We start from the raw sequence: 19,996 nt of genomic DNA, 5'->3' as shown, positions 1-19,996 counted from the left end.
AGGAGAGATCGCGGGGGAGAGGAGAGATCGCGGGGGGGAGGAGAGATCGCAGGGGAGAGGAGAGATCGCGGGGGAGAGGAGAGATCGCGGGGGGGAGGAGAGATCGCGGGGGGGAGGAGAGATCGCGGGGGAGAGGAGAGATCACGGGGGGAGAGAGAGATCGCGGGGGGTGGGAAGCAGAGAGATCGCGGGGGGGTAGGAGAGATCGCAGTGGGAGAGGACATATCGCCGGGGGAGAGGGGAGATCACGGACGGAGAGGAGAGATCGCGTGGCAGAGGAGAGATCGCGGGGGAGAGGAGAGATCGCGGGGGAGAGGAGAGATCGCGGGGAGAGGAATGATCGCGGAGAAGAGAGAGATCACGGGGGAAGAGAGAGGTTGCGGGGCAAGAGAGAGATAGCCGGGGAGAGGGGAGATCGCACGGAACAGGAGAGATCGCGGGGGAGAGGAGAGATCGCGGGGGAGAGGAGAGATCGCGGGGGAGAGGAGAGATCGCGGGGGAGAGGAGAAATCGCGGGGGAGAGGAGAGATTGCGGGGGAGAGGAGAGATCGCGGTGGGAGAGGAGAGATCGCGGGGGAGAGGAGAGATCGCGGGGGAGAGGAGAGATCGCGGGGGAGAGGAGAAATCGCGGGGGAGAGGAGAGATCGCGGGGGAGAGGAGAGATCGCGGTGGGAGAGGAGAGATCGCCGGGGGAGAGGAGTGATCGCGGAGGGAGAGGAGTGATCGCGGAGGCAGAGGAGAGATCGCGGGGGAGAGGAGAGAACGCGGGGAAAGGAACGATCGCGGGGAAGAGAGAGATCCCGGGGGAAGAGAGAGATCGTGGGGTAAGAGAGAGATAGCGGGGGAGAGGAGAGATCGCGGGGGAGAGGAGAGATCGCGGGGGAGAGGAGAGATCGCGGGGAGAGGGAGATCGCGGGGGGAGATTGCGGGGGAGGGAGATCGCGGGGGGAGAGAGTGATCATCGGAGAGAGATCGCGGGCGAGAGAGATCGCGGGGGAGTGGAGAGATCGTGGGGAGAGGAGATCGCGGGGTAGAGTGAGATTGCGGGGGGGAAGCAGAGAGATCGCGGGGGGAGAAGAGATATTGCTGGGGGAGAGGAGAGCAGAGATCGCAGGGGAGAGGAGAGATCGCGGGGGAGAGGAGAGATCGCGGGGGAGAGGAGAGATTGCGGGGGAGAGGAGAGATCGCGGGGGAGAGGAGAGATCGCTGGGGAGGAGATATCGTGGGAAGAGAGAGTTCGCGGGGGGAGAGAGTGATCGCGCGGGCAGAGGACTGATCGCGCGGGGAGAGGAGAGATCGCGGGGGAGAGGAGAGATCGCGGGGGAGAGGAGAGATCGCGCGGGAGAGGAGAGATCGCGGGCGGGAGAGGAGAGGTCGCGAGTGAGAGAAGTCGTGGGGGAGAAGAGATATCGCTGGGGGAGAGGAGAGATCGCGGGGAGAGGAGATATCGCCGGGGGAGAGGAGAGATCGCAGAGGGAGAGGAGAGATCGAGGGGAGAGCAGATATCGCCGGGGGAGAGGAGAGATCGCGGGGGAAAGGAGAGATCGCAGGGGAGAGGAGAGATCGCGGGGGAGAGAGAGATAGCGGGGGGAGAGGAGAGATAGCGGGGGGAGAGGAGAGATCGCGGGGGAGAGGAGAGATCGCGGGGGAGAGGAGAGATCGCGGGGGAGAGGAGAGATCGCGGGGGAGAGGAGAGATCGCGGGTGGAGGGGAAAGATCGCGGGGGAGTGGAGAGATCGCTGGGGGAGAGAGAGGCCGCGGGGGAGGGCGAGACCGCGGGGGAGAGGAGAGATCGCGGGGGAGAGAGAGATTGCGGCGAGAGACAGATTGCGGGGGAGATAGAGATCGCGGGGGGAGAGAGAGATTGCGGGGAAGAGGAAAGATCGCGTGGGAGAGCGAGAGATCGCGGGAGGATAAAAGATATCGCAGGGGAGAGACCGCGGGGGAAAGAGTGATCGCGGAGGAGAGAGAGATCACGGGGAGAGAGAGAGATTGCGGGGGAGTGAGATATCCCGAGAGATCGCAGGTGGAGAGGAGCAATCGCGGGGGGGATAGAGAGATCACGGGGGAAAGGAGAGATCGCGGGGTAGAGAGGAGAGATCGCGGGGGGAGTGAGAGATCAGGGGGGAGTGAGAGATCAGGGGGGAGAGAGAGATCGTGGGGGAGAGAGAGAGATCGCGGGGGGAGTGAGTGATCGCGGGGGAGAGGAGAGATCGCGGAGGGAGAGGAGAGATCGCGGGGGAGAGGAGAGATCGCGGGGGAGAGCAGAGATCGCGGGGGAGTGGAGAGATCGCGGGGGAGAGAGAGATTGCGGGGGCGAGGAGAGATCGCGGGGAGAGGAGAGATCGCGGGGGAGAGGAGAGATCGCGGGGGGGAGGAGAGATCGCAGGGGAGAGGAGAGATCGCGGGGGAGAGGAGAGATCGCGGGGGGGAGGAGAGATCGCGGGGGGGAGGAGAGATCGCGGGGGAGAGGAGAGATCACGGGGGGAGAGAGAGATCGCGGGGGGTGGGAAGCAGAGAGATCGCGGGGGGGTAGGAGAGATCGCAGTGGGAGAGGACATATCGCCGGGGGAGAGGGGAGATCACGGACGGAGAGGAGAGATCGCGTGGCAGAGGAGAGATCGCGGGGGAGAGGAGAGATCGCGGGGGAGAGGAGAGATCGCGGGGAGAGGAATGATCGCGGAGAAGAGAGAGATCACGGGGGAAGAGAGAGGTTGCGGGGCAAGAGAGAGATAGCCGGGGAGAGGGGAGATCGCACGGAACAGGAGAGATCGCGGGGGAGAGGAGAGATCGCGGGGGAGAGGAGAGATCGCGGGGGAGAGGAGAGATCGCGGGGGAGAGGAGAAATCGCGGGGGAGAGGAGAGATTGCGGGGGAGAGGAGAGATCGCGGTGGGAGAGGAGAGATCGCGGGGGAGAGGAGAGATCGCGGGGGAGAGGAGAGATCGCGGGGGAGAGGAGAAATCGCGGGGGAGAGGAGAGATCGCGGGGGAGAGGAGAGATCGCGGTGGGAGAGGAGAGATCGCCGGGGGAGAGGAGTGATCGCGGAGGGAGAGGAGTGATCGCGGAGGCAGAGGAGAGATCGCGGGGGAGAGGAGAGAACGCGGGGAAAGGAACGATCGCGGGGAAGAGAGAGATCCCGGGGGAAGAGAGAGATCGTGGGGTAAGAGAGAGATAGCGGGGGAGAGGAGAGATCGCGGGGGAGAGGAGAGATCGCGGGGGAGAGGAGAGATCGCGGGGAGAGGGAGATCGCGGGGGGAGATTGCGGGGGAGGGAGATCGCGGGGGGAGAGAGTGATCATCGGAGAGAGATCGCGGGCGAGAGAGATCGCGGGGGAGTGGAGAGATCGTGGGGAGAGGAGATCGCGGGGTAGAGTGAGATTGCGGGGGGGAAGCAGAGAGATCGCGGGGGGAGAAGAGATATTGCTGGGGGAGAGGAGAGCAGAGATCGCAGGGGAGAGGAGAGATCGCGGGGGAGAGGAGAGATCGCGGGGGAGAGGAGAGATTGCGGGGGAGAGGAGAGATCGCGGGGGAGAGGAGAGATCGCTGGGGAGGAGATATCGTGGGAAGAGAGAGTTCGCGGGGGGAGAGAGTGATCGCGCGGGCAGAGGACTGATCGCGCGGGGAGAGGAGAGATCGCGGGGGAGAGGAGAGATCGCGGGGGAGAGGAGAGATCGCGCGGGAGAGGAGAGATCGCGGGCGGGAGAGGAGAGGTCGCGAGTGAGAGAAGTCGTGGGGGAGAAGAGATATCGCTGGGGGAGAGGAGAGATCGCGGGGAGAGGAGATATCGCCGGGGGAGAGGAGAGATCGCAGAGGGAGAGGAGAGATCGAGGGGAGAGCAGATATCGCCGGGGGAGAGGAGAGATCGCGGGGGAAAGGAGAGATCGCAGGGGAGAGGAGAGATCGCGGGGGAGAGAGAGATAGCGGGGGGAGAGGAGAGATAGCGGGGGGAGAGGAGAGATCGCGGGGGAGAGGAGAGATCGCGGGGGAGAGGAGAGATCGCGGGGGAGAGGAGAGATCGCGGGGGAGAGGAGAGATCGCGGGTGGAGGGGAAAGATCGCGGGGGAGTGGAGAGATCGCTGGGGGAGAGAGAGGCCGCGGGGGAGGGCGAGACCGCGGGGGAGAGGAGAGATCGCGGGGGAGAGAGAGATTGCGGCGAGAGACAGATTGCGGGGGAGATAGAGATCGCGGGGGGAGAGAGAGATTGCGGGGAAGAGGAAAGATCGCGTGGGAGAGCGAGAGATCGCGGGAGGATAAAAGATATCGCAGGGGAGAGACCGCGGGGGAAAGAGTGATCGCGGAGGAGAGAGAGATCACGGGGAGAGAGAGAGATTGCGGGGGAGTGAGATATCCCGAGAGATCGCAGGTGGAGAGGAGCAATCGCGGGGGGGATAGAGAGATCACGGGGGAAAGGAGAGATCGCGGGGTAGAGAGGAGAGATCGCGGGGGGAGTGAGAGATCAGGGGGGAGTGAGAGATCAGGGGGGAGAGAGAGATCGTGGGGGAGAGAGAGAGATCGCGGGGGGAGTGAGTGATCGCGGGGGAGAGGAGAGATCGCGGAGGGAGAGGAGAGATCGCGGGGGAGAGGAGAGATCGCGGGGGAGAGCAGAGATCGCGGGGGAGTGGAGAGATCGCGGGGGAGAGAGAGATTGCGGGGGCGAGGAGAGATCGCGGGGAGAGAGAGATCGCAGGGAGAGCGAGATCGCGGGGGAGAGATCACGGTAGGAGAGGAGAGATCGCGGGAGAGAGGAGAGATCGCGGGGGGGAGGAGAGATCGTGGGGGAGAGGGGAGATCACGGAGGGAGAGGAGAGATCATTGGGGGAGAGAGAGATCGCGGAGGGAGAGAGAGATCGCGGGGAGAGAGATCGCGGGGGATAGAAAGCGGGGGAGAGAGAGAACGCGGGGGAGAGAGCTCTCGCGGGGGCAGAGAGTGATCGAGGGGGAGAGGCGATATCGCGGGGGAGAGGAGAGATCGTGGGGAGAGGGGAGATCACCGAGGGAGAGGAGACATCGTTGGGGGAGAGAGAGATCGCGGGGGGAGAGAGAGAGCACGGGGGGAGAGAGAGATCGCGGGGGAAGAGGAGAGATGGCGGGGGAGAGGAGAGATCGCGCGGGAGACGAGAGTTCGCGGGGGAGAGGAGAGATCGCGGGGGAGAGGAGAGATCGCGGGGGAGAGGAGAGATCACAGTGGGAGAGGAGAGATCGCGGGGGGACAGAGAGATCGCGGGGGGACAGAGAGATCGCGGGGGGACAGAGAGGTCGCGGGGGGACAGAGAGGTCGCGGGGGGACAGAGAGGTCGCGGGGGGACAGAGAGGTCGCGGGGGGTGGGAAGCAGAGAGATCGTGGTGGGGGAGAGGAGAGATCGCGGGGGAGAGCAGAGATCGCTGGGAGAGGAATGATCGCGGAGAAGAGAGAGATCATGGGGGAAGAGAGAGATCGTGGGGCAAGAGAGAGATAGCCGGGGAGAGGAGAGATCGCGCGGAACAGGAGAGATCGCGGGGGAGAGGAGAGATCGCGGGGGAGAGGAGAGATCGCGGGGGAGAGGAGAGATCGCGGGGGAGAGGAGAGATCGCGGGGGAGAGGAGAGATCGCGGGGGAGAGGAGAAATCGCGGGGGAGAGGAGTGATTGCAGGGGAGAGGAGAGATCGCAGTGGGAGAGGAGAGATCGCCGGGGGAGAGGAGAGATCGCGGGGGAGAGGAGAGATCGCGGGGTAGAGGAGAGATCGCGGGGGAGAGGAGAGAAAGCGGGGAAAGGAACGATCGCGGGGAAGAGAGAGATCGCGGGGGAAGAGAGAGATTGCGGGGTAAGAGAGAGATAGTGGGGGAGAGGATAGATCGCGGGGGAGAGGAGAGATCGCGGAGGTGAGGAGAGATCGCGGGGGAGAGGAGAGATCGCGGGGGAGAGCAGAGATCGCGGGGAGAAGAATGATCGCGGAGACGAGAGAGATCATGGGGGAAGAGGGAGATCGCGGGGTAAGAGAGCGATAGCCGGGGAGAGGAGAGATCGCGCGGAACAGGAGAGATCGCGGGGGAGAGGAGCGATCGCGGGGGAGAGGAGAAATCGCGGGGGAGAGGAGAGATCGCCGGGGGAGAGGAGAGATCACGGAGGGAGAGGAGAGATCGCAGGGGAGAGGAGAGATCACGGGGAAAGGAACGATCGCGGGGAAGAGAGAGATCACGGGGGAAGAGAGATATCGCGGGGTAAGAGAGAGATCGCGGGGGAAGAGGGGAGATCGCGGGGGACAGGAGAGATCATGGGGGGAGAGGAGAGATTGCGGGGGAGAGGAGAGAACGCGGGGGAGAGGAGAGATCGCGGGGAGAGGGAGATCGCGGGGCTAGGGAGATCGCGTGGGGAGAGAGTGATCGTGGGAGAAAGATCGTGAGCGAGAGAGATCGTGGGGGAGTGGAGAGATTGCGGGTAGAGGAGATCGCGGGGTAGAGTGAGATTGCGGGGGGGAAGCAGAGAGATCGCGGGGGGAGAGGAGAGATCGCGGTGGGAGAGGAGAGATCGCGGTGGGAGAGGAGATATCGCTGGGGGAGAGGAGAGCAGAGATCGCAGGGGAGAGGAGAGATCGCGGGGGAGAGGAGAGATCGCGGGGGAGAGGAGAAATCGCTGGGGAGAGGAGAGATCGCGGGAAGAGAGAGTTCGCAGGGGAGAGAGTGATCGCGCGGGGAGAAGAGAGATCGTGGGGGAGAGGAGAGATCGCGGGGGAGAGGAGAGATCGCGGGGGAGAGCAGAGATCGCGGGGGAGAGGAGAGATCGCGGGGGAGAGGAGAGATCGCGGTGGGAAAGGAGAGATTGCGGGGGAGAGGAGAGATCGCGGTGGGAGAGGAGAGATCGCCGGGGGAGAGGAGAGATCACGGAGGGAGAGGAGAGATCGCGGGGGAAGAGGAGAGATCGCGGGGGAAGAGGAGAGATCGCGGAGGAGAGGAGAGATAGCGGGGGAGAGGAGAGATCGCGGGGGAGAAGAGAGATCGCGGGGGAAGAGGGGAGATCGCGGGGGACAGGAGAGATCATGGGGGGAGAGGAGAGATTGCGGGGGAGAGGAGAGATCGCGGGGGAAAGGAGCGATCGCGGGGAGAGGGAGATCGCGGGGGTGGGGAGATCACGGGGGGAGAGAGTGATCGTGGGAGAGAGATCGCGAGCGAGAGAGATCGTGGGGGAGTGGAGAGATCGCGGGGAGAGGAGATCGCGGGGTAGAGTGAGATTGCGGGGGAGGAAGCAGAGAGATCGCGGGGGAGAGGAGAAATCGCGGGGGAGAGGAGAGATCGCGGGGGAGAGGAGAGATCGCGGGGGAGAGGAGAAATCGCTGGGGGGAGGAGAGATCGCGGGAAGAGAGAGTTCGCGGGGGGAGAGAGTGATCGCGCGGGGAGAGGAGAGATCGCGGGGGAGAGGAGAGATCGTGGGCGGGAGAGGAGAGATCGCGGGGAGAGGAGGTATCGCTGGGGGAGAGGAGAGATCGCGGGGAGAGGAGATATCGCCGGGGGAGAGGAGAGATCGCGGAGGGAGAGGAGAGATCGCGGGGGAGAGGAGAGATCGCGGGGGAGAGCAGAGATCGCGGGGGAGAGCAGAGATCGCGGGGGAGAGCAGAGATCGCGGGGGACAGGAGAGATCGCGGTGGAGAGGAGAGATCACGGGGGAGAGAAGAGATCGCGGGGGAGAGGAGAGATCGCTGGGGGAGAGAGAGATCATGGGGAGAGAGAGATCGCGGGGGAGAGAGAGATCGTGAGGGGGAGGAGAGATCGTGTGGGAGAGGAGAGATCGCGGGGAGAGAGGAGAGATCGCGAGGGGGAGGAGAGATCGAGGGGGAGAGGGGAGATCACGGAGGGAGAGGAGAGATCATTGGGGGAGAGAGAGATCACGGGGAGAGAGATCGCGGGGGAGAGAACGCGGGGGAGAGAGAGATCGTAGGGGAGAGGGGAGATCACTGAGGGAGAGGAGACATCGTTGGGGGAGAGAGAGATCACGGGGGTAGAGAGAGAGCACGGGGGGAGAGAGAGATCGCGGAGGAAGAGGAGAGATCGCAGGGGAGAGGAGAGATCGCGGGGGAGAGGAGAGATCGCGGGGGAGAGGAGAGATCGCGGGGGAGAGGAGAGATCGCGGGGGAGAGGAGAGATCGCGGGGGAGAGGAGAGATCGCGGGGGAGAGGAGAGATCGCGGGGGAGAGGAGAGTTCGCGGGGAAAGGAACGATCGCGGGGGGAGAGAGAGATCGCGGGGGGTGGGAAGCAGAGAGATCGCGGGGGAGGAGGAGAGATCGCAGTGGGAGAAGACATATCGCCGGGGGAGTGGCGAGATCGCGGAGGGAGAGGAGAGATCGCGGGGGAGAGGAGAGATCGCGGGGGAGAGGAGAGATCGCGGGGGAGAGGAGAGATCGCGGGGAGAGGAATGATCGCGGAGAAGAGAGAGATCATGGGGGAAGAGAGAGATCCCGGGGTAAGAGAGAGATAGCCGGGGAGAGGAGAGATCGCGCGGAACAGGAGAGATCGCGGGGGAGAGGAGCGATCGCGGGGGAGAGGAGAGATCGCGGGGGAGAGGAGAGATCGCGGGGGAGAGGAGAAATCGCGGGGGAGAGGAGAAATCGCGGGGGAGAGGAGAAATCGCGGGGGAGAGGAGAGATCGCGGGGGAGAGGAGAGATCGCGGGGGAGAGGAGAGATCGCGGGGGAGAGGAGAGATAGCGGGGGAGAGGAGAGATCGCGGTGGGAGAGGAGAGATCGTCGGGGGAGAGGAGAGTGTGATGAAATATTCCATTCATCACTGCCTGTGACTGTGGTTGGTTTCAGGTTTCAGTTCCCTTGCCTCAGTTCCGTCTCCTCACCATTGCATTGTATATTGTAATGTATGCATTGTGTGTAGGGCTCCGCCCATACCTGGACCCTATGTAAGCAAGCTCAGTCTGGCCTCATATCCAGTACTGCAGACCTCCAGATGGAAGATACCTCTCTCCACTGCGTGTTACCTTGTAAGTTAATAAAAGCCTTGTTTTGTTTCGCTAACAACGAGTCTCGGAATTATTCAGGCACATCAATTTTATTAACTTATTTTTCAACACAATGGATCAACTCCTAAAACCCGAACGTTTGGATTTGGACCAGCATGCTTCGGATGCATCGGCACGCTTCGGACACTGGTTTATGTGTATGGAATTCTTCCTGGACAATTCCGCAGCCGTCAAAGACGCTACGGACGCTGCGAGTATGAAACTCGGAATTCTGCGGAATTGGGTAAGCCACCGGGTTTACCCCCTCATCCAAGACGCCGACACGTACCTGGCCGCCTGCGACATCTTAAAGGCGCATTACCAGCAGCCTACGAATGAGGTGTATGCTAGGCATCTGCTCGCTACTCGCGCACAGCGACCTGGGGAATCGGTGGAGGAGTTCCTAGGCACCCTGAAAATGCTTGGCAAAGACTGCAAGTGCCAAGATGTAAAAGCCGCAGTGTACACTGACGAGCTTGTTCGCGATGCCTTTATCACAGGCCTCAGCTCCACTTACATCCAGCAGAGACTGCTGGAAAAAACGGGATTGGACCTGAAACAGGCTGCGGACACCGCGCGATCCCTGGATGTGGCCCAGAGAAACTCGGACGCCTACTCTTCAGCCCGCGCCGTCCACGCCGCCATGTGTGCACCAAGGGCGCTGCCATCTTGGAAGGCATCTTCCCCGCCCGGCAGCCCGACACCGTCGGGGCCCCGCTCTCCCCCCAGAAGCCCTACGACAGCCGCGACGCGTCAGGGACCCAACTGCTACTTCTGCGGGCAGCCAAAGCACACCAGAAACCTGTGCCCGGCGAAAGGCACCACCTGCTTTAAGTGCGGTAAGAAGGGGCACTTCGGGAAGGTGTGCAGAGGGAACCTCGCCGGAAAACCCGCCACCGCCGCGTGTGCGCCGTGGGAGCGGCCATCTTGGACGCCATCTTGCCCGACCTCGTGGGGTCCGCCATCTCATGAGCAGACAGCGTGGACGCCATCTTGTCTCGATCAGGGCCCTACAGTGGCATCGGTCACAGTGGACCAGACCAGGCCGCACCTGCTATCCAAATCAATGGTGGACATCGAGGTAAACGGGTGCCGGGTTAAATGTTTAATTGACAGTGGAAGCACGGAGAGCTTTATCCACCCTGAACTGGCACAACAATTCTCCCTAAAGGTGGTCCCTACTCAGGGTACCATCTCTATGGCTGATAAAACCCAGACATCGACCATTCTGGGTTACTGCACGGTACAATTGTCCGTTAACGGAACTGTATACGATAATTTTAAAGTATTAATCATGAAGAATCTATGTGCGAGCGTGATCTTGGGCCTGGATTTCCAGTGCAACCACCAAAGCATCACGCTCAAGTACGGTGGGTCCCAGCCGCCCCTCACAGTGTGCGGTCTGGCTACCCTGAAGGTAAAGCTGCCTTCGCTATTCGCGAACCTTACCCCTAACTGCCGGCCAATAGCGACCAAAAGCAGGAGGTACAGCTGGGAGGACAGGCGGTTTATCGCGACCGAGGTAGACAGGCTCCTGAAAGAGCGCATTATTGAACGCAGCAACAGCCCGTGGCGCGCCCAAGTGGTAGTGGTAAGGGGTAGCGAGAAGAAACGGATGGTGATCGACTATAGCCAAACGATCAACAGGTACACCCAACTAGACGCCTACCCGCTACCCCGCATATCAGAAATGGTGAACCAAATCGCGCAATACCGGGTGTTCTCCACCATCGACCTCAAGTCAGCATACCACCAGCTCCCTATCAGACCAGAGGACCGCCCGTACACCGCCTTCGAGGCGAACGGACGCCTCTACCAATTCCTCAGAGTCCCCTTTGGGGTGACGAATGGGGTCTCGGTCTTCCAGAGGGAGATGGACCGCATGGTCGATGACCACCACTTGCAGGCAACCTTCCCCTACCTTGACAACGTCACCATCTGCGGTCACAACCAGCAGGATCACGACTCGAACCTCGAGAGGTTCCTGAAAACCGCACAAAAACTCAACCTCACCTACAACGAGGACAAGTGCGTTTTCAACACCACGCGTCTCTGCATACTAGGCAGCATGGTGGAGAATGGGGAAATCGGACCAGACCCCGACCGATTGCGCCCCCTTCGGGAGCTGCCCCTGCCCAACACTCCCAAAGCCCTGAAAAGGTGCCTGGGGTTATTTTCTTATTATTCCCAATGGGTCCCCAACTACTCCGACAAAGCCCGCCCCCTCTTGAAAGCATCCTCTTTTCCGCTCGCTGCTGAGCCCCACGCCGCCTTCAAAAGCATTAAGCAGGATATTGAGCGGGCCACGCTACAGGCAGTGGACGAGAACACTCCCTTTCAAGTGGAAAGTGATGCGTCTGACTTTGCCTTGGCGGCCACCCTCAACCAGGCGGGGCGGCCCGTAGCTTTCTTCTTGAGGACCCTCCAAGGGTCCGAGATCAGACACTCCTCCGTAGAAAAGGAGGCCCAAGCCATCGTGGAGGCAGTGCGCCACTGGCGCCACTACCTAGCCGGCAAACGCTTCACCCTACTTACCGACCAGCGGTCGGTAGCGTTTATGTTCAATAATAAACAGAGGGGGAAGATTAAAAATGATAAGATTCTTAGGTGGAGGATCGAGCTCTCCACCTTCGAGTATGACATCATTTACCGGCCAGGGGCCCTTAACGAATCCCCTGACGCCCTCTCACGAGGGATGTGTGCCAGCGCCACCGGGGATCGGCTGCAGACCCTCCACAACGACCTCTGCCACCCAGGGGTCACGCGGCTGTTCCACTTCATAAAGTCCCGTAACTTACCCTACTCGAGGAAGTTCGGTCTCTGACCAGGAACTGCCGCACTTGCGCTGAGTGCAAGCCTCGGTTCTACCGCCCAGATAGAGCCCACTTAATCAAAGCTACACGGCCCTTTGAGCGGCTCAGCTTAGATTTCAAGGGCCCCCTCCCATCAGTCGACCGCAATGTTTACTTCCTGAACATTGTGGACGAATACTCCCGTTTCCCATTCGCCTTCCCCTGCCCAGACATGACCAGCGCCACGGTCATTAAATGCCTCAACAGCCTGTTCTGCCTGTTCGGTATGCCGAGCTACATCCATACGGATAGGGGGGCGTCCTTCATGAGTGAAGAGCTACGCCAGTACATGCTGTCCAGGGGGATCGCCACGAGCCGTACCACCAGCTACAACCCCCGGGGTAACGGTCAAGTGGAGCGAGAGAACGGGACAGTATGGAAAGCAGTCACTCTAGCTCTAAGGACCAAGGGCCTCCCTATCTCCCGCTGGCAGGAAGTCCTCTCAGATGTGCTCCATTCGATACGGTCGCTATTGTGTACTGCCACTAATGCCACGCCTCATGAACGAATGTTTGTCTTTCCCCGGAAATCCACCTCAGGCGTATCCATGCCGTCATGGCTCTCCACCCCAGGCACGGTATTCGCGCGAAGGCATGTGAGGGGCCACAAGACGGACCCTCTCGTGGAGCCAGTGCACCTACTCCACGCCAACCCCCAATACGCGTATGTCCGGCACGCCGACGGAAGGGAGGACACCGAGTCCATAAAAGACGTCGTCCCAGCCGGTAACGACAACAACCACGGCAATAGCAACAACGACGATCACAGCAACTCTTACCCACCCACTACTCTTTCATCACCCCCGGAAGAACATCGAGCAACGGCACCCCCACCAACTACCCCTTCAACAACCCTGGCGGCACCCCCGGCAGAGACCCAGGAGGCCACCGGGGACACCCAGCCGACACCCGCGACACCACAACAGCCACGTCGGTCGCAGAGGACTATCAAACCCCCGAGCAGACTAAATCTATAGAAGGGGTGAATGTGATGAAATATTCCATTCATCACTGCCTGTGACTGTGGTTGGTTTCAGGTTTCAGTTCCCTTACCTCAGTTCCGTCTCCTCACCATTGTATTGTATGTTGTAATGTATTGTGTGTAGGGCTCCGCCCATACCTGGCCCCTATGTAAGCAAGCTCAGTCTGGCCTCACATCCAGTACTGCAGACCTCCAGATGGAAGATACCTCTCTCCACTGCGTGTTACCTTCTAAGTTAATAAAAGCCTTGTTTTGTTTCGCTAACATCGAGTCTCGGAATTATTGAGGCACATCAGAGAGATCACGGAGGGAGAGGAGAGATCGCAGGGGAGAGGAGAGATCACGGGGGAGAGGAGAGATCGCGGGGAAAGGAACGATCGCGGGGAAGAGAGAGATCACGGGGGAAGAGAGATATCGCGGGGTAAGAGAGAGATCGCGGGGAAGAGGGGAGATCGCGGGGGACAGGAGAGATCATGGGGGGAGAGGAGAGATTGCGGGGGAGAGGAGAGATCGCGGGGGAGAGGAGAGATCGCGGGGAGAGGGAGATCGCGGGGCTAGGGAGATCGCGGGGGGAGAGAGTGATCGTGGGAGAAAGACCGCGAGCGAGAGAGATCGTGGGGGAGTTGAGAGATCGCGGGGAGAGGAGATCGCGGGGTAGAGTGAGATTGCGAGGGGGAAGCAGAGAGATCGCGGGGGGAGAGGAGAGATCGCGGTGGGAGAGGAGAGATCGCGGTGGGAGAGGAGATATCGCTGGGGGAGAGGAGAGCAGAGATCGCAGGGGAGAGGAGAGATCGCGGGGGAGAGAAGAAATCGCTGGGGAGAGGAGAGATCGCGGGAAGAGAGAGTTCGCAGGGGAGAGAGTGATCGCGCGGGGAGAGGAGAGATCGCGGGGGAGAGGAGAGATCGCGGGGGAGAGCAGAGATCGCGGGGGAGAGCAGAGATCGCGGGGGAGAGCAGAGATCGCGGGGGAGAGGAGAAATCGCGAGGGAGAGGAGAGATCGCGGGGGAGAGGAGATATCGCGGTGGGAAAGGAGAGATCGCGGGGGAGAGGAGAGATCGCGGTGGGAGAGGAGAGATCGCCGGGGGAGAGGAGAGATCACGGAGGGAGAGGAGAGATCGCAGGGGGAGAGGAGAGATCACGGAGGGAGAGGAGATATCGCGGTGGGAAAGGAGAGATCGCGGGGGAGAGGAGAGATCGCGGTGGGAGAGGAGAGATCGCCGGGGGAGAGGAGAGATCACGGAGGGAGAGGAGAGATCGCAGGGGAGAGGAGAGATCACGGGGGAGAGGAGAGATCGCGGGGAAAGGAACGATCGCGGGGAAGAGAGATATCGCGGGGTAAGAGAGAGATAGCGGGGGAGAGGAGAGATCGCGGGGGAGAGGAGAGATCGCGGGGGAACAGGGGAGATTGCGGGGGACAGGAGAGATCATGGGGGGAGAGGAGAGATTGCGGGGGAGAGGAGAGATCACGGGGGAGAGGAGAGATCACGGGGGAGAGGGAGATCGCGGGGGTAGGGAGATCGCGGGGGGAGAGAGTGATCGTGGGAGAGAGATCGCGAGCGAGAGAGATCGTGGGGGAGTGGAGAGATCGCGGGCAGAGGAGACCGCGGGGTAGAGTGAGATTGCGGGGGGAGAGGAGAGATCGCGGTGGGAGAGGAGAGATCGCAGTGGGAGAGGAGATATCGCTGGGGGAGAGGAGAGCAGAGATCGCAGGGGAGAGGAGAGATCGCGGGGGAGAGGAGAGATCGCGGGGGAGAGGAGAAATCGCTGGGGAGAGGAGAGATCGCGGGAAGAGAGAGTTTGCGGGGGGAGAGACTGATCGCGCGGGGAGAGGAGTGATCGCGGGGGAGAGGAGTGATCGCGGGGGAGAGGAGTGATCGCGGGGGAGAGCAGAGCTCGCGGGGAGAGGAATGATCGCTGAGAAGAGAGAGATCATGGGGGAAGAGAGAGATCGCGGGGCAAGAGAGATCGCCGGGGAGAGGAGAGATCGCGCGGAACAGGAGAGATCGCAGGGGAGAGGAGAGATCACGGGGGAGAGGAGAGATCGCGGGGGAGAGGAGAGATCGCGGAGGGAGAGGAGAGATCGCGGGGGAGAGGAGAGATCGCGGGGGAGAGGAGAGATCGCGGGGGAGAGGAGAGATCACGGGGGAGAGGAGAGAACGCGGGGGAGAGGAGAGAACGCGGGGAAAGGAACGATCGCGGGGAAGAGAGAGATCCCGGGGGAAGAGAGAGATCGCGGGGTAAGAGAGAGATAGCGGGGGAGAGGAGAGATCGCGGGGGAGAGGAGAGATCGCGGGGGAAGAGGAGAGATTAAGGGGGACAGGAGAGATGGCGGGGGGAGAGGATCGATCGCGGGGGAAGAGGAGAGATTAAGGGGGACAGGAGAGATGGCGGGGGGAGAGGATCGATCGCGGAGGAGAGGAGAGATCGCGGGGGAGAGGAGAGATCGCGGGGGAGAGGAGAGATCGCGGGGGAGAGGAGAGATCGCGGGGGAGAGGAGAGATCGCGGGGAGAGGAGAGATCGCGGGGGAGAGGAGAGATCGCGGGGGAGAGGAGAGATCGCGGGGCAGAGGAGAGATCGCGGGGGAGAGGAGAGATCGCGGGGGAGAGGAGAGATCGCGTGGGAGAGGAGAGATCGCGGGGGAGAGGAGAGATCGCGGGGGAGAGGAGAGATCGCGGTGGGAGAGGAGAGATCGCCGGGGGAAGAGGAGAGATCACGGGGGGAGAGGAGAGATCGCAGGGGAGAGGAGAGATCACGGGGGAGAGGAGAGATCGCGGGGAAAGGAACGATCGCGGGGAAGAGAGAGATCACGGGGGAAGAGAGATATCACGGGGTAAGAGAGAGATAGCGGGGGAGAGGAGAGATCGCGGGGGAGAGGAGAGATCGCGGGGGAAGAGGGGAGATCGCGGGGGACAGGAGAGATCATGGGGGGAGAGGAGAGATTGTGGGGGAGAGGAGAGATCGCGGGGGAGAGGAGAGATCACGGGGAGAGGGAGATCGCGGGGGTAGGGAGATCGCGGGGGGAGAGAGTGATCGTGGGAGATAGATCGCGAGCGAGAGAGATCGTGGGGGAGTGGAGAGATCGCAAGGAGAGGTGATCGCGGGGTAGAGTGAGATTGCGGGGGGGAAGCAGAGAGATCGCGGGGGGGAAGCAGAGAGATCGCGGGGGGAGAGGAGAGATCACGGTGGGAGGGGAGATATCACTGGGGGAGAGGAGAGCAGAGATCGCAGGGGAGAGGAGAGATCGCGGGGGAGAGGAGAGATCGCGGGGGAGAGGAGTGATCGCGGGGGAGAGGAGAGATCGCTGGGGAGAGGAGAGATCGCGGTAAGAGAGAGTTCGCGGGGGGAGAGAGTGATCGCGCGGGGAGAGGACTGATCGCGCAGGGAGAGGAGAGATCGCGGGGACGAGGAGAGATCGCGGGGGAGAGGAGAGGTTGCGGGGGAGAGGAGAGATCGCGGGAGAGAGGAGAGATCGCGGGGCAGAGGAGAGATCGTGGGGGAGAGGAGAGATCGCGGGGAGAGGAAAGGTCGCGGTGAGAGGAGAGATCGGGTGTGGAGGGGAGAGATCGCGGGGGAGAGGAGAGATCGCTGGGGAGAGAGAGATCGCGGCGAGAGACAGATCGCGGGGGAGATAGGGATCGCGGGGGAGAGAGTGATCGCGGGGAAGAGGAGAGATCGCGTGGGGAAGAGGAGAGATCGCGTGGGAGAGCGAGAGATCGCGGGGGTAGAGAGAGATCATGGGGGAGAGAGAGCTTACGGGGAGAGGAGAGGTCGCAGGGGAGAGAGAGATCGCGGGGGGATGAAAGATATCGCGGGGGAGAGGGAGATTGCAGGGGAAAGGAGAGATCGCGGGGTAGAGAGGAGAGATCGCGGGGGCAGTGAGAGATCGGGGGGGAGAGGAGAGATCACGGGGGAGAGCAGAGATTGCGGGGGAGAGCAGAGATCGCGGGGGAGAGCAGAGATCGCGGGGGAGAGGAGAGATCGCGGGGGAGAGGAGAGATCGCGGAGGGGAGGAGAGATCGAGGAGGAGAGGAGAGATCGCGGGGGAGAGGAGAGATCGCGGGGGAGAGGAGAGATCGCGGGGGAGAGGAGAGATCGCGGAGGGGAGGAGAGATCGCGGAGGAGAGGAGAGATCGCGGGGAGAGAGAGATCGCTGGGGAATAGAGAGAACGTGGGGAGAGAGAGATCGCGGGGGAGAGAGAGATCGCAGGGAGAGCGAGATAGCGGGGGGAGAGAGAGATTGCGGGGGAGAGGAGAGATCGCGGGGGAGAGGAGAGATCGCGGGGGAGAGGAGAGATCACGGGGGAGAGGAGAGATCACGGTGGGAGAGGAAAGATCGCCGGGGGAGAGGAGAGATCGCGGAGGGAGAGGAGAGATCGCGGGGGAGTGGAGAGATCGCGGGGGAGAGGAGAGATCGCGGGGAAAGGAACGATTGCGGGGGAGAGGAGAGGTCGCGGGGGAGGGGAGAGATCGCGGGGGAGAGGAGAGATCGCGGGGGAAAAGGGGAGATCGCGGGGGACAGGAGAGATCAGGGGGGAGAGGAGAGATCGCGGGGGAGAGGAGAGATCGCGGGGGAGAGGAGAGATCACGGGGGAGAGGAGAGATCGCGGGGGAGAGGAGAGATCGCGGGGGAGAGGAGAGATCGCGGGGAGAGGAGAGATTGCGGGGAGAGGGAGATCGCGGGGGAGGGAGATCGCGGGGGGAGGGAGATCGCGGGGGAGGGAGATCGCGGGGGGAGAGAGTGATCGTGGGAGAGAGATCGCGGGCGAGAGAGATCGTGGGGGAGTGGAGAGATCGCGGGGAGAGGGGATCGCGGGGTAGAGTGAGATTGCGGGGGGGAAGCAGAGAGATCGCGGGGGGAGAGGAGAGATCGCGGTGGGAGAGGAGATATCGCTGGTGGAGAGGAGAGCAGAGATCGCAGGGTTGAGGAGAGATCGCGGGGGAGAGGAGAGATCGCGGGGGAGAGGAGAGATCGCGGGGGAGTGGAGAGATCGCGGGGGAGAGGAGAGATCGCGGGGGAGAGGAGAGATCGCTGGGGAGAGGAGAGATCGCGGGGGAGAGGAGAGATCGCGGGCGGGAGAGGAGAGATCGCGGGGAGAGAGATCGTGAGGGAGAGGAGATATCGCTGGGGGAGAGGAGAGATCGCGGGGAGAGGAGATATCGCCGGGGGAGAGGAGAGATCGCGGGGGAGAGGAGAGATCCCGGGGGAAAGGAGAGATCGCGGGGGAAAGGAGAGATCGCGGGGGAGAGATAGCGGGGGTAGAGGAGAGATAGCGGGGGGAGAGGAGAGGTAGCGGGGGGAGAGGAGAGATCGCGGGGGACAAGGAGAGATCGTGGGGGACAAGGAGAGATCGTGGGGGAGAGGAGAGATCGCGGGGGAGAGGAGAGATCGCGGGGGAGAGGAGAGATCGCGGGGGAGAGGAGAGATCGTGGGGGAGAGGAGAGATCGCGGGGGAGAGGAGAGATCGCTGGGGGAAAGATAGATCGCGGGGGAGAGGAGAGATCGCAGGGGAGAGACAGATCGCGGTGAGAGACAGATCGCGGGGAGATAGAGATCGCGGGGGGAGAGAGAGATCGCGGGGAAGAGGAGAGATCACGTGGGAGAGCGAGAGGTCGCGGGGGTAAAGAGAGATCATGGGGGAGAGATAGCTGATGGGGAGAGGAGAGGTCGCGGGGGAGAGAGAGATCGCGGGGGGATAAAAGATATCGCGGGGGAGAGAGAGATCGCGGGGGAAAGAGTGATCGCAGGGGAGAGAGAGATCACGGGAGAGAGAGAGATTGCGGGGGAAAGGAGAGATCGCGGGGTGGAGAGGAGAGATCGCGGGGGAGAGGAGAGATCGCGGGGGAGGGGAGAGATCGCGGGGGAGGGGAGAGATCGTGGGGGAGGGGAGAGATCGCGGGGGAGAGGAGAGATCGCGGGGGAGAGGAGAGATCGCGGGGTAGAGGAGAGGTCGCGGGGTAGAGGAGAGATCGCGGGGGAGAGGAGAGATCGCGGGGGAGAGGAGAGATCGCGGGGGAGAGCAGAGATCGCGGGGTAGAGGAGAGATCGCGGGGGAGAGGAGAGATCGCGGGGAGAGGAGAGATCGCGGGGGAGGGGAGAGATCGCAGGGGAGGGGAGAGATCGCGGGGGAGAGGAGAGAGCGCGGGGGAGAGGAGAGATCGCGGGGGTGAGGAGAGATCGCGGGGGAGAGGAGAGATCGCGGGGGAGAGGAGAGATCGCGGGGAGGGGAGAGATCGCGGGGGAGGGGAGAGATCGCGGGGGAGGGGAGAGATCGCGGGGGAGAGGAGAGATCGCGGGGGAGAGGAGAGATCGCGGGGGAGAGGAGAGATCGCGGGGGATCGGAGAGATCGCGGGGGAGAGGAGAGATCGCGGGGGAGAGGAGAGATCGCGGGGGAGAGGAGAGATCGCGGGGGAAGAGAGAGATCGCGGGGGAAGAGGAGAGATCGCGGGGGAAAGAGAGATCGCTGAGGGAGAGAGAGATCGCAGGGAGAACGAGATCGCGGGGGGAGAGGAGAGATCGCGGGGAGAGAGAGATCGCAGGGAGAGAGAGATCGAGGGGGTGAGAGAGATCGCATGGAGAGCGAGATCGCGGGGGAGAGAGAGATCGCGGGAGAGAGGAGAGATTGCGGGAGAGAGGAGAGATCGCGGGGGGAGGAGAGATCATGGAGGGTGAGGAGAGATCATTGGGGGAGAGAGAGATCGCGGGGAGAGAGATCGCGGGGAATACAAAGCGGGGGAGAGAGAGATGGCGGGGGAGAGACAGAACGCGGAGGAGAGAGAGATGGCGGGGGAGAGAGAGATGGCGGGGAGAGTGAGATGGCCGGGGAGAGAGATGGCGGTGGAGAGAGAGATGGCAGTGGAGAGAGATCTCACGGGGGGAGAAAGATCTCGCGGGGAGAGTGATCGAGGGGGAGAGAGAGATGGGGAGGGGAGAGAGATCGAGGGGGAGAGGAGATATCGCGGGGGAGAGGAGAGATCGTAGGGGAGAGGGGAGATCACCGAGGGAGAGGAGACATTGCTGGGGGAGAGAGAGATCGCGGGGGGAGAGAAGAGCACAGGGGGAAAGAGAGATCGCGGGGTGAGAGATCGCGCGGGAGAGGGAGAACGCGGGGGCGAGAGAGATGGCGGGGGTGAGAGAGATCGCGGAGGGAGAGAGATCGCGGGGGGAGAGAGATCGCGGGGAGA

The sequence above is a fragment of the Somniosus microcephalus genome, chromosome 16, assembly GCF_052327205.1.
Source record: "Somniosus microcephalus isolate GS21.2 chromosome 16, FLI_Smic_1.0, whole genome shotgun sequence".
Classification (NCBI taxonomy): domain Eukaryota; kingdom Metazoa; phylum Chordata; class Chondrichthyes; order Squaliformes; family Somniosidae; genus Somniosus; species Somniosus microcephalus.
Note: the sequence above shows the minus strand (reverse complement) of the source record.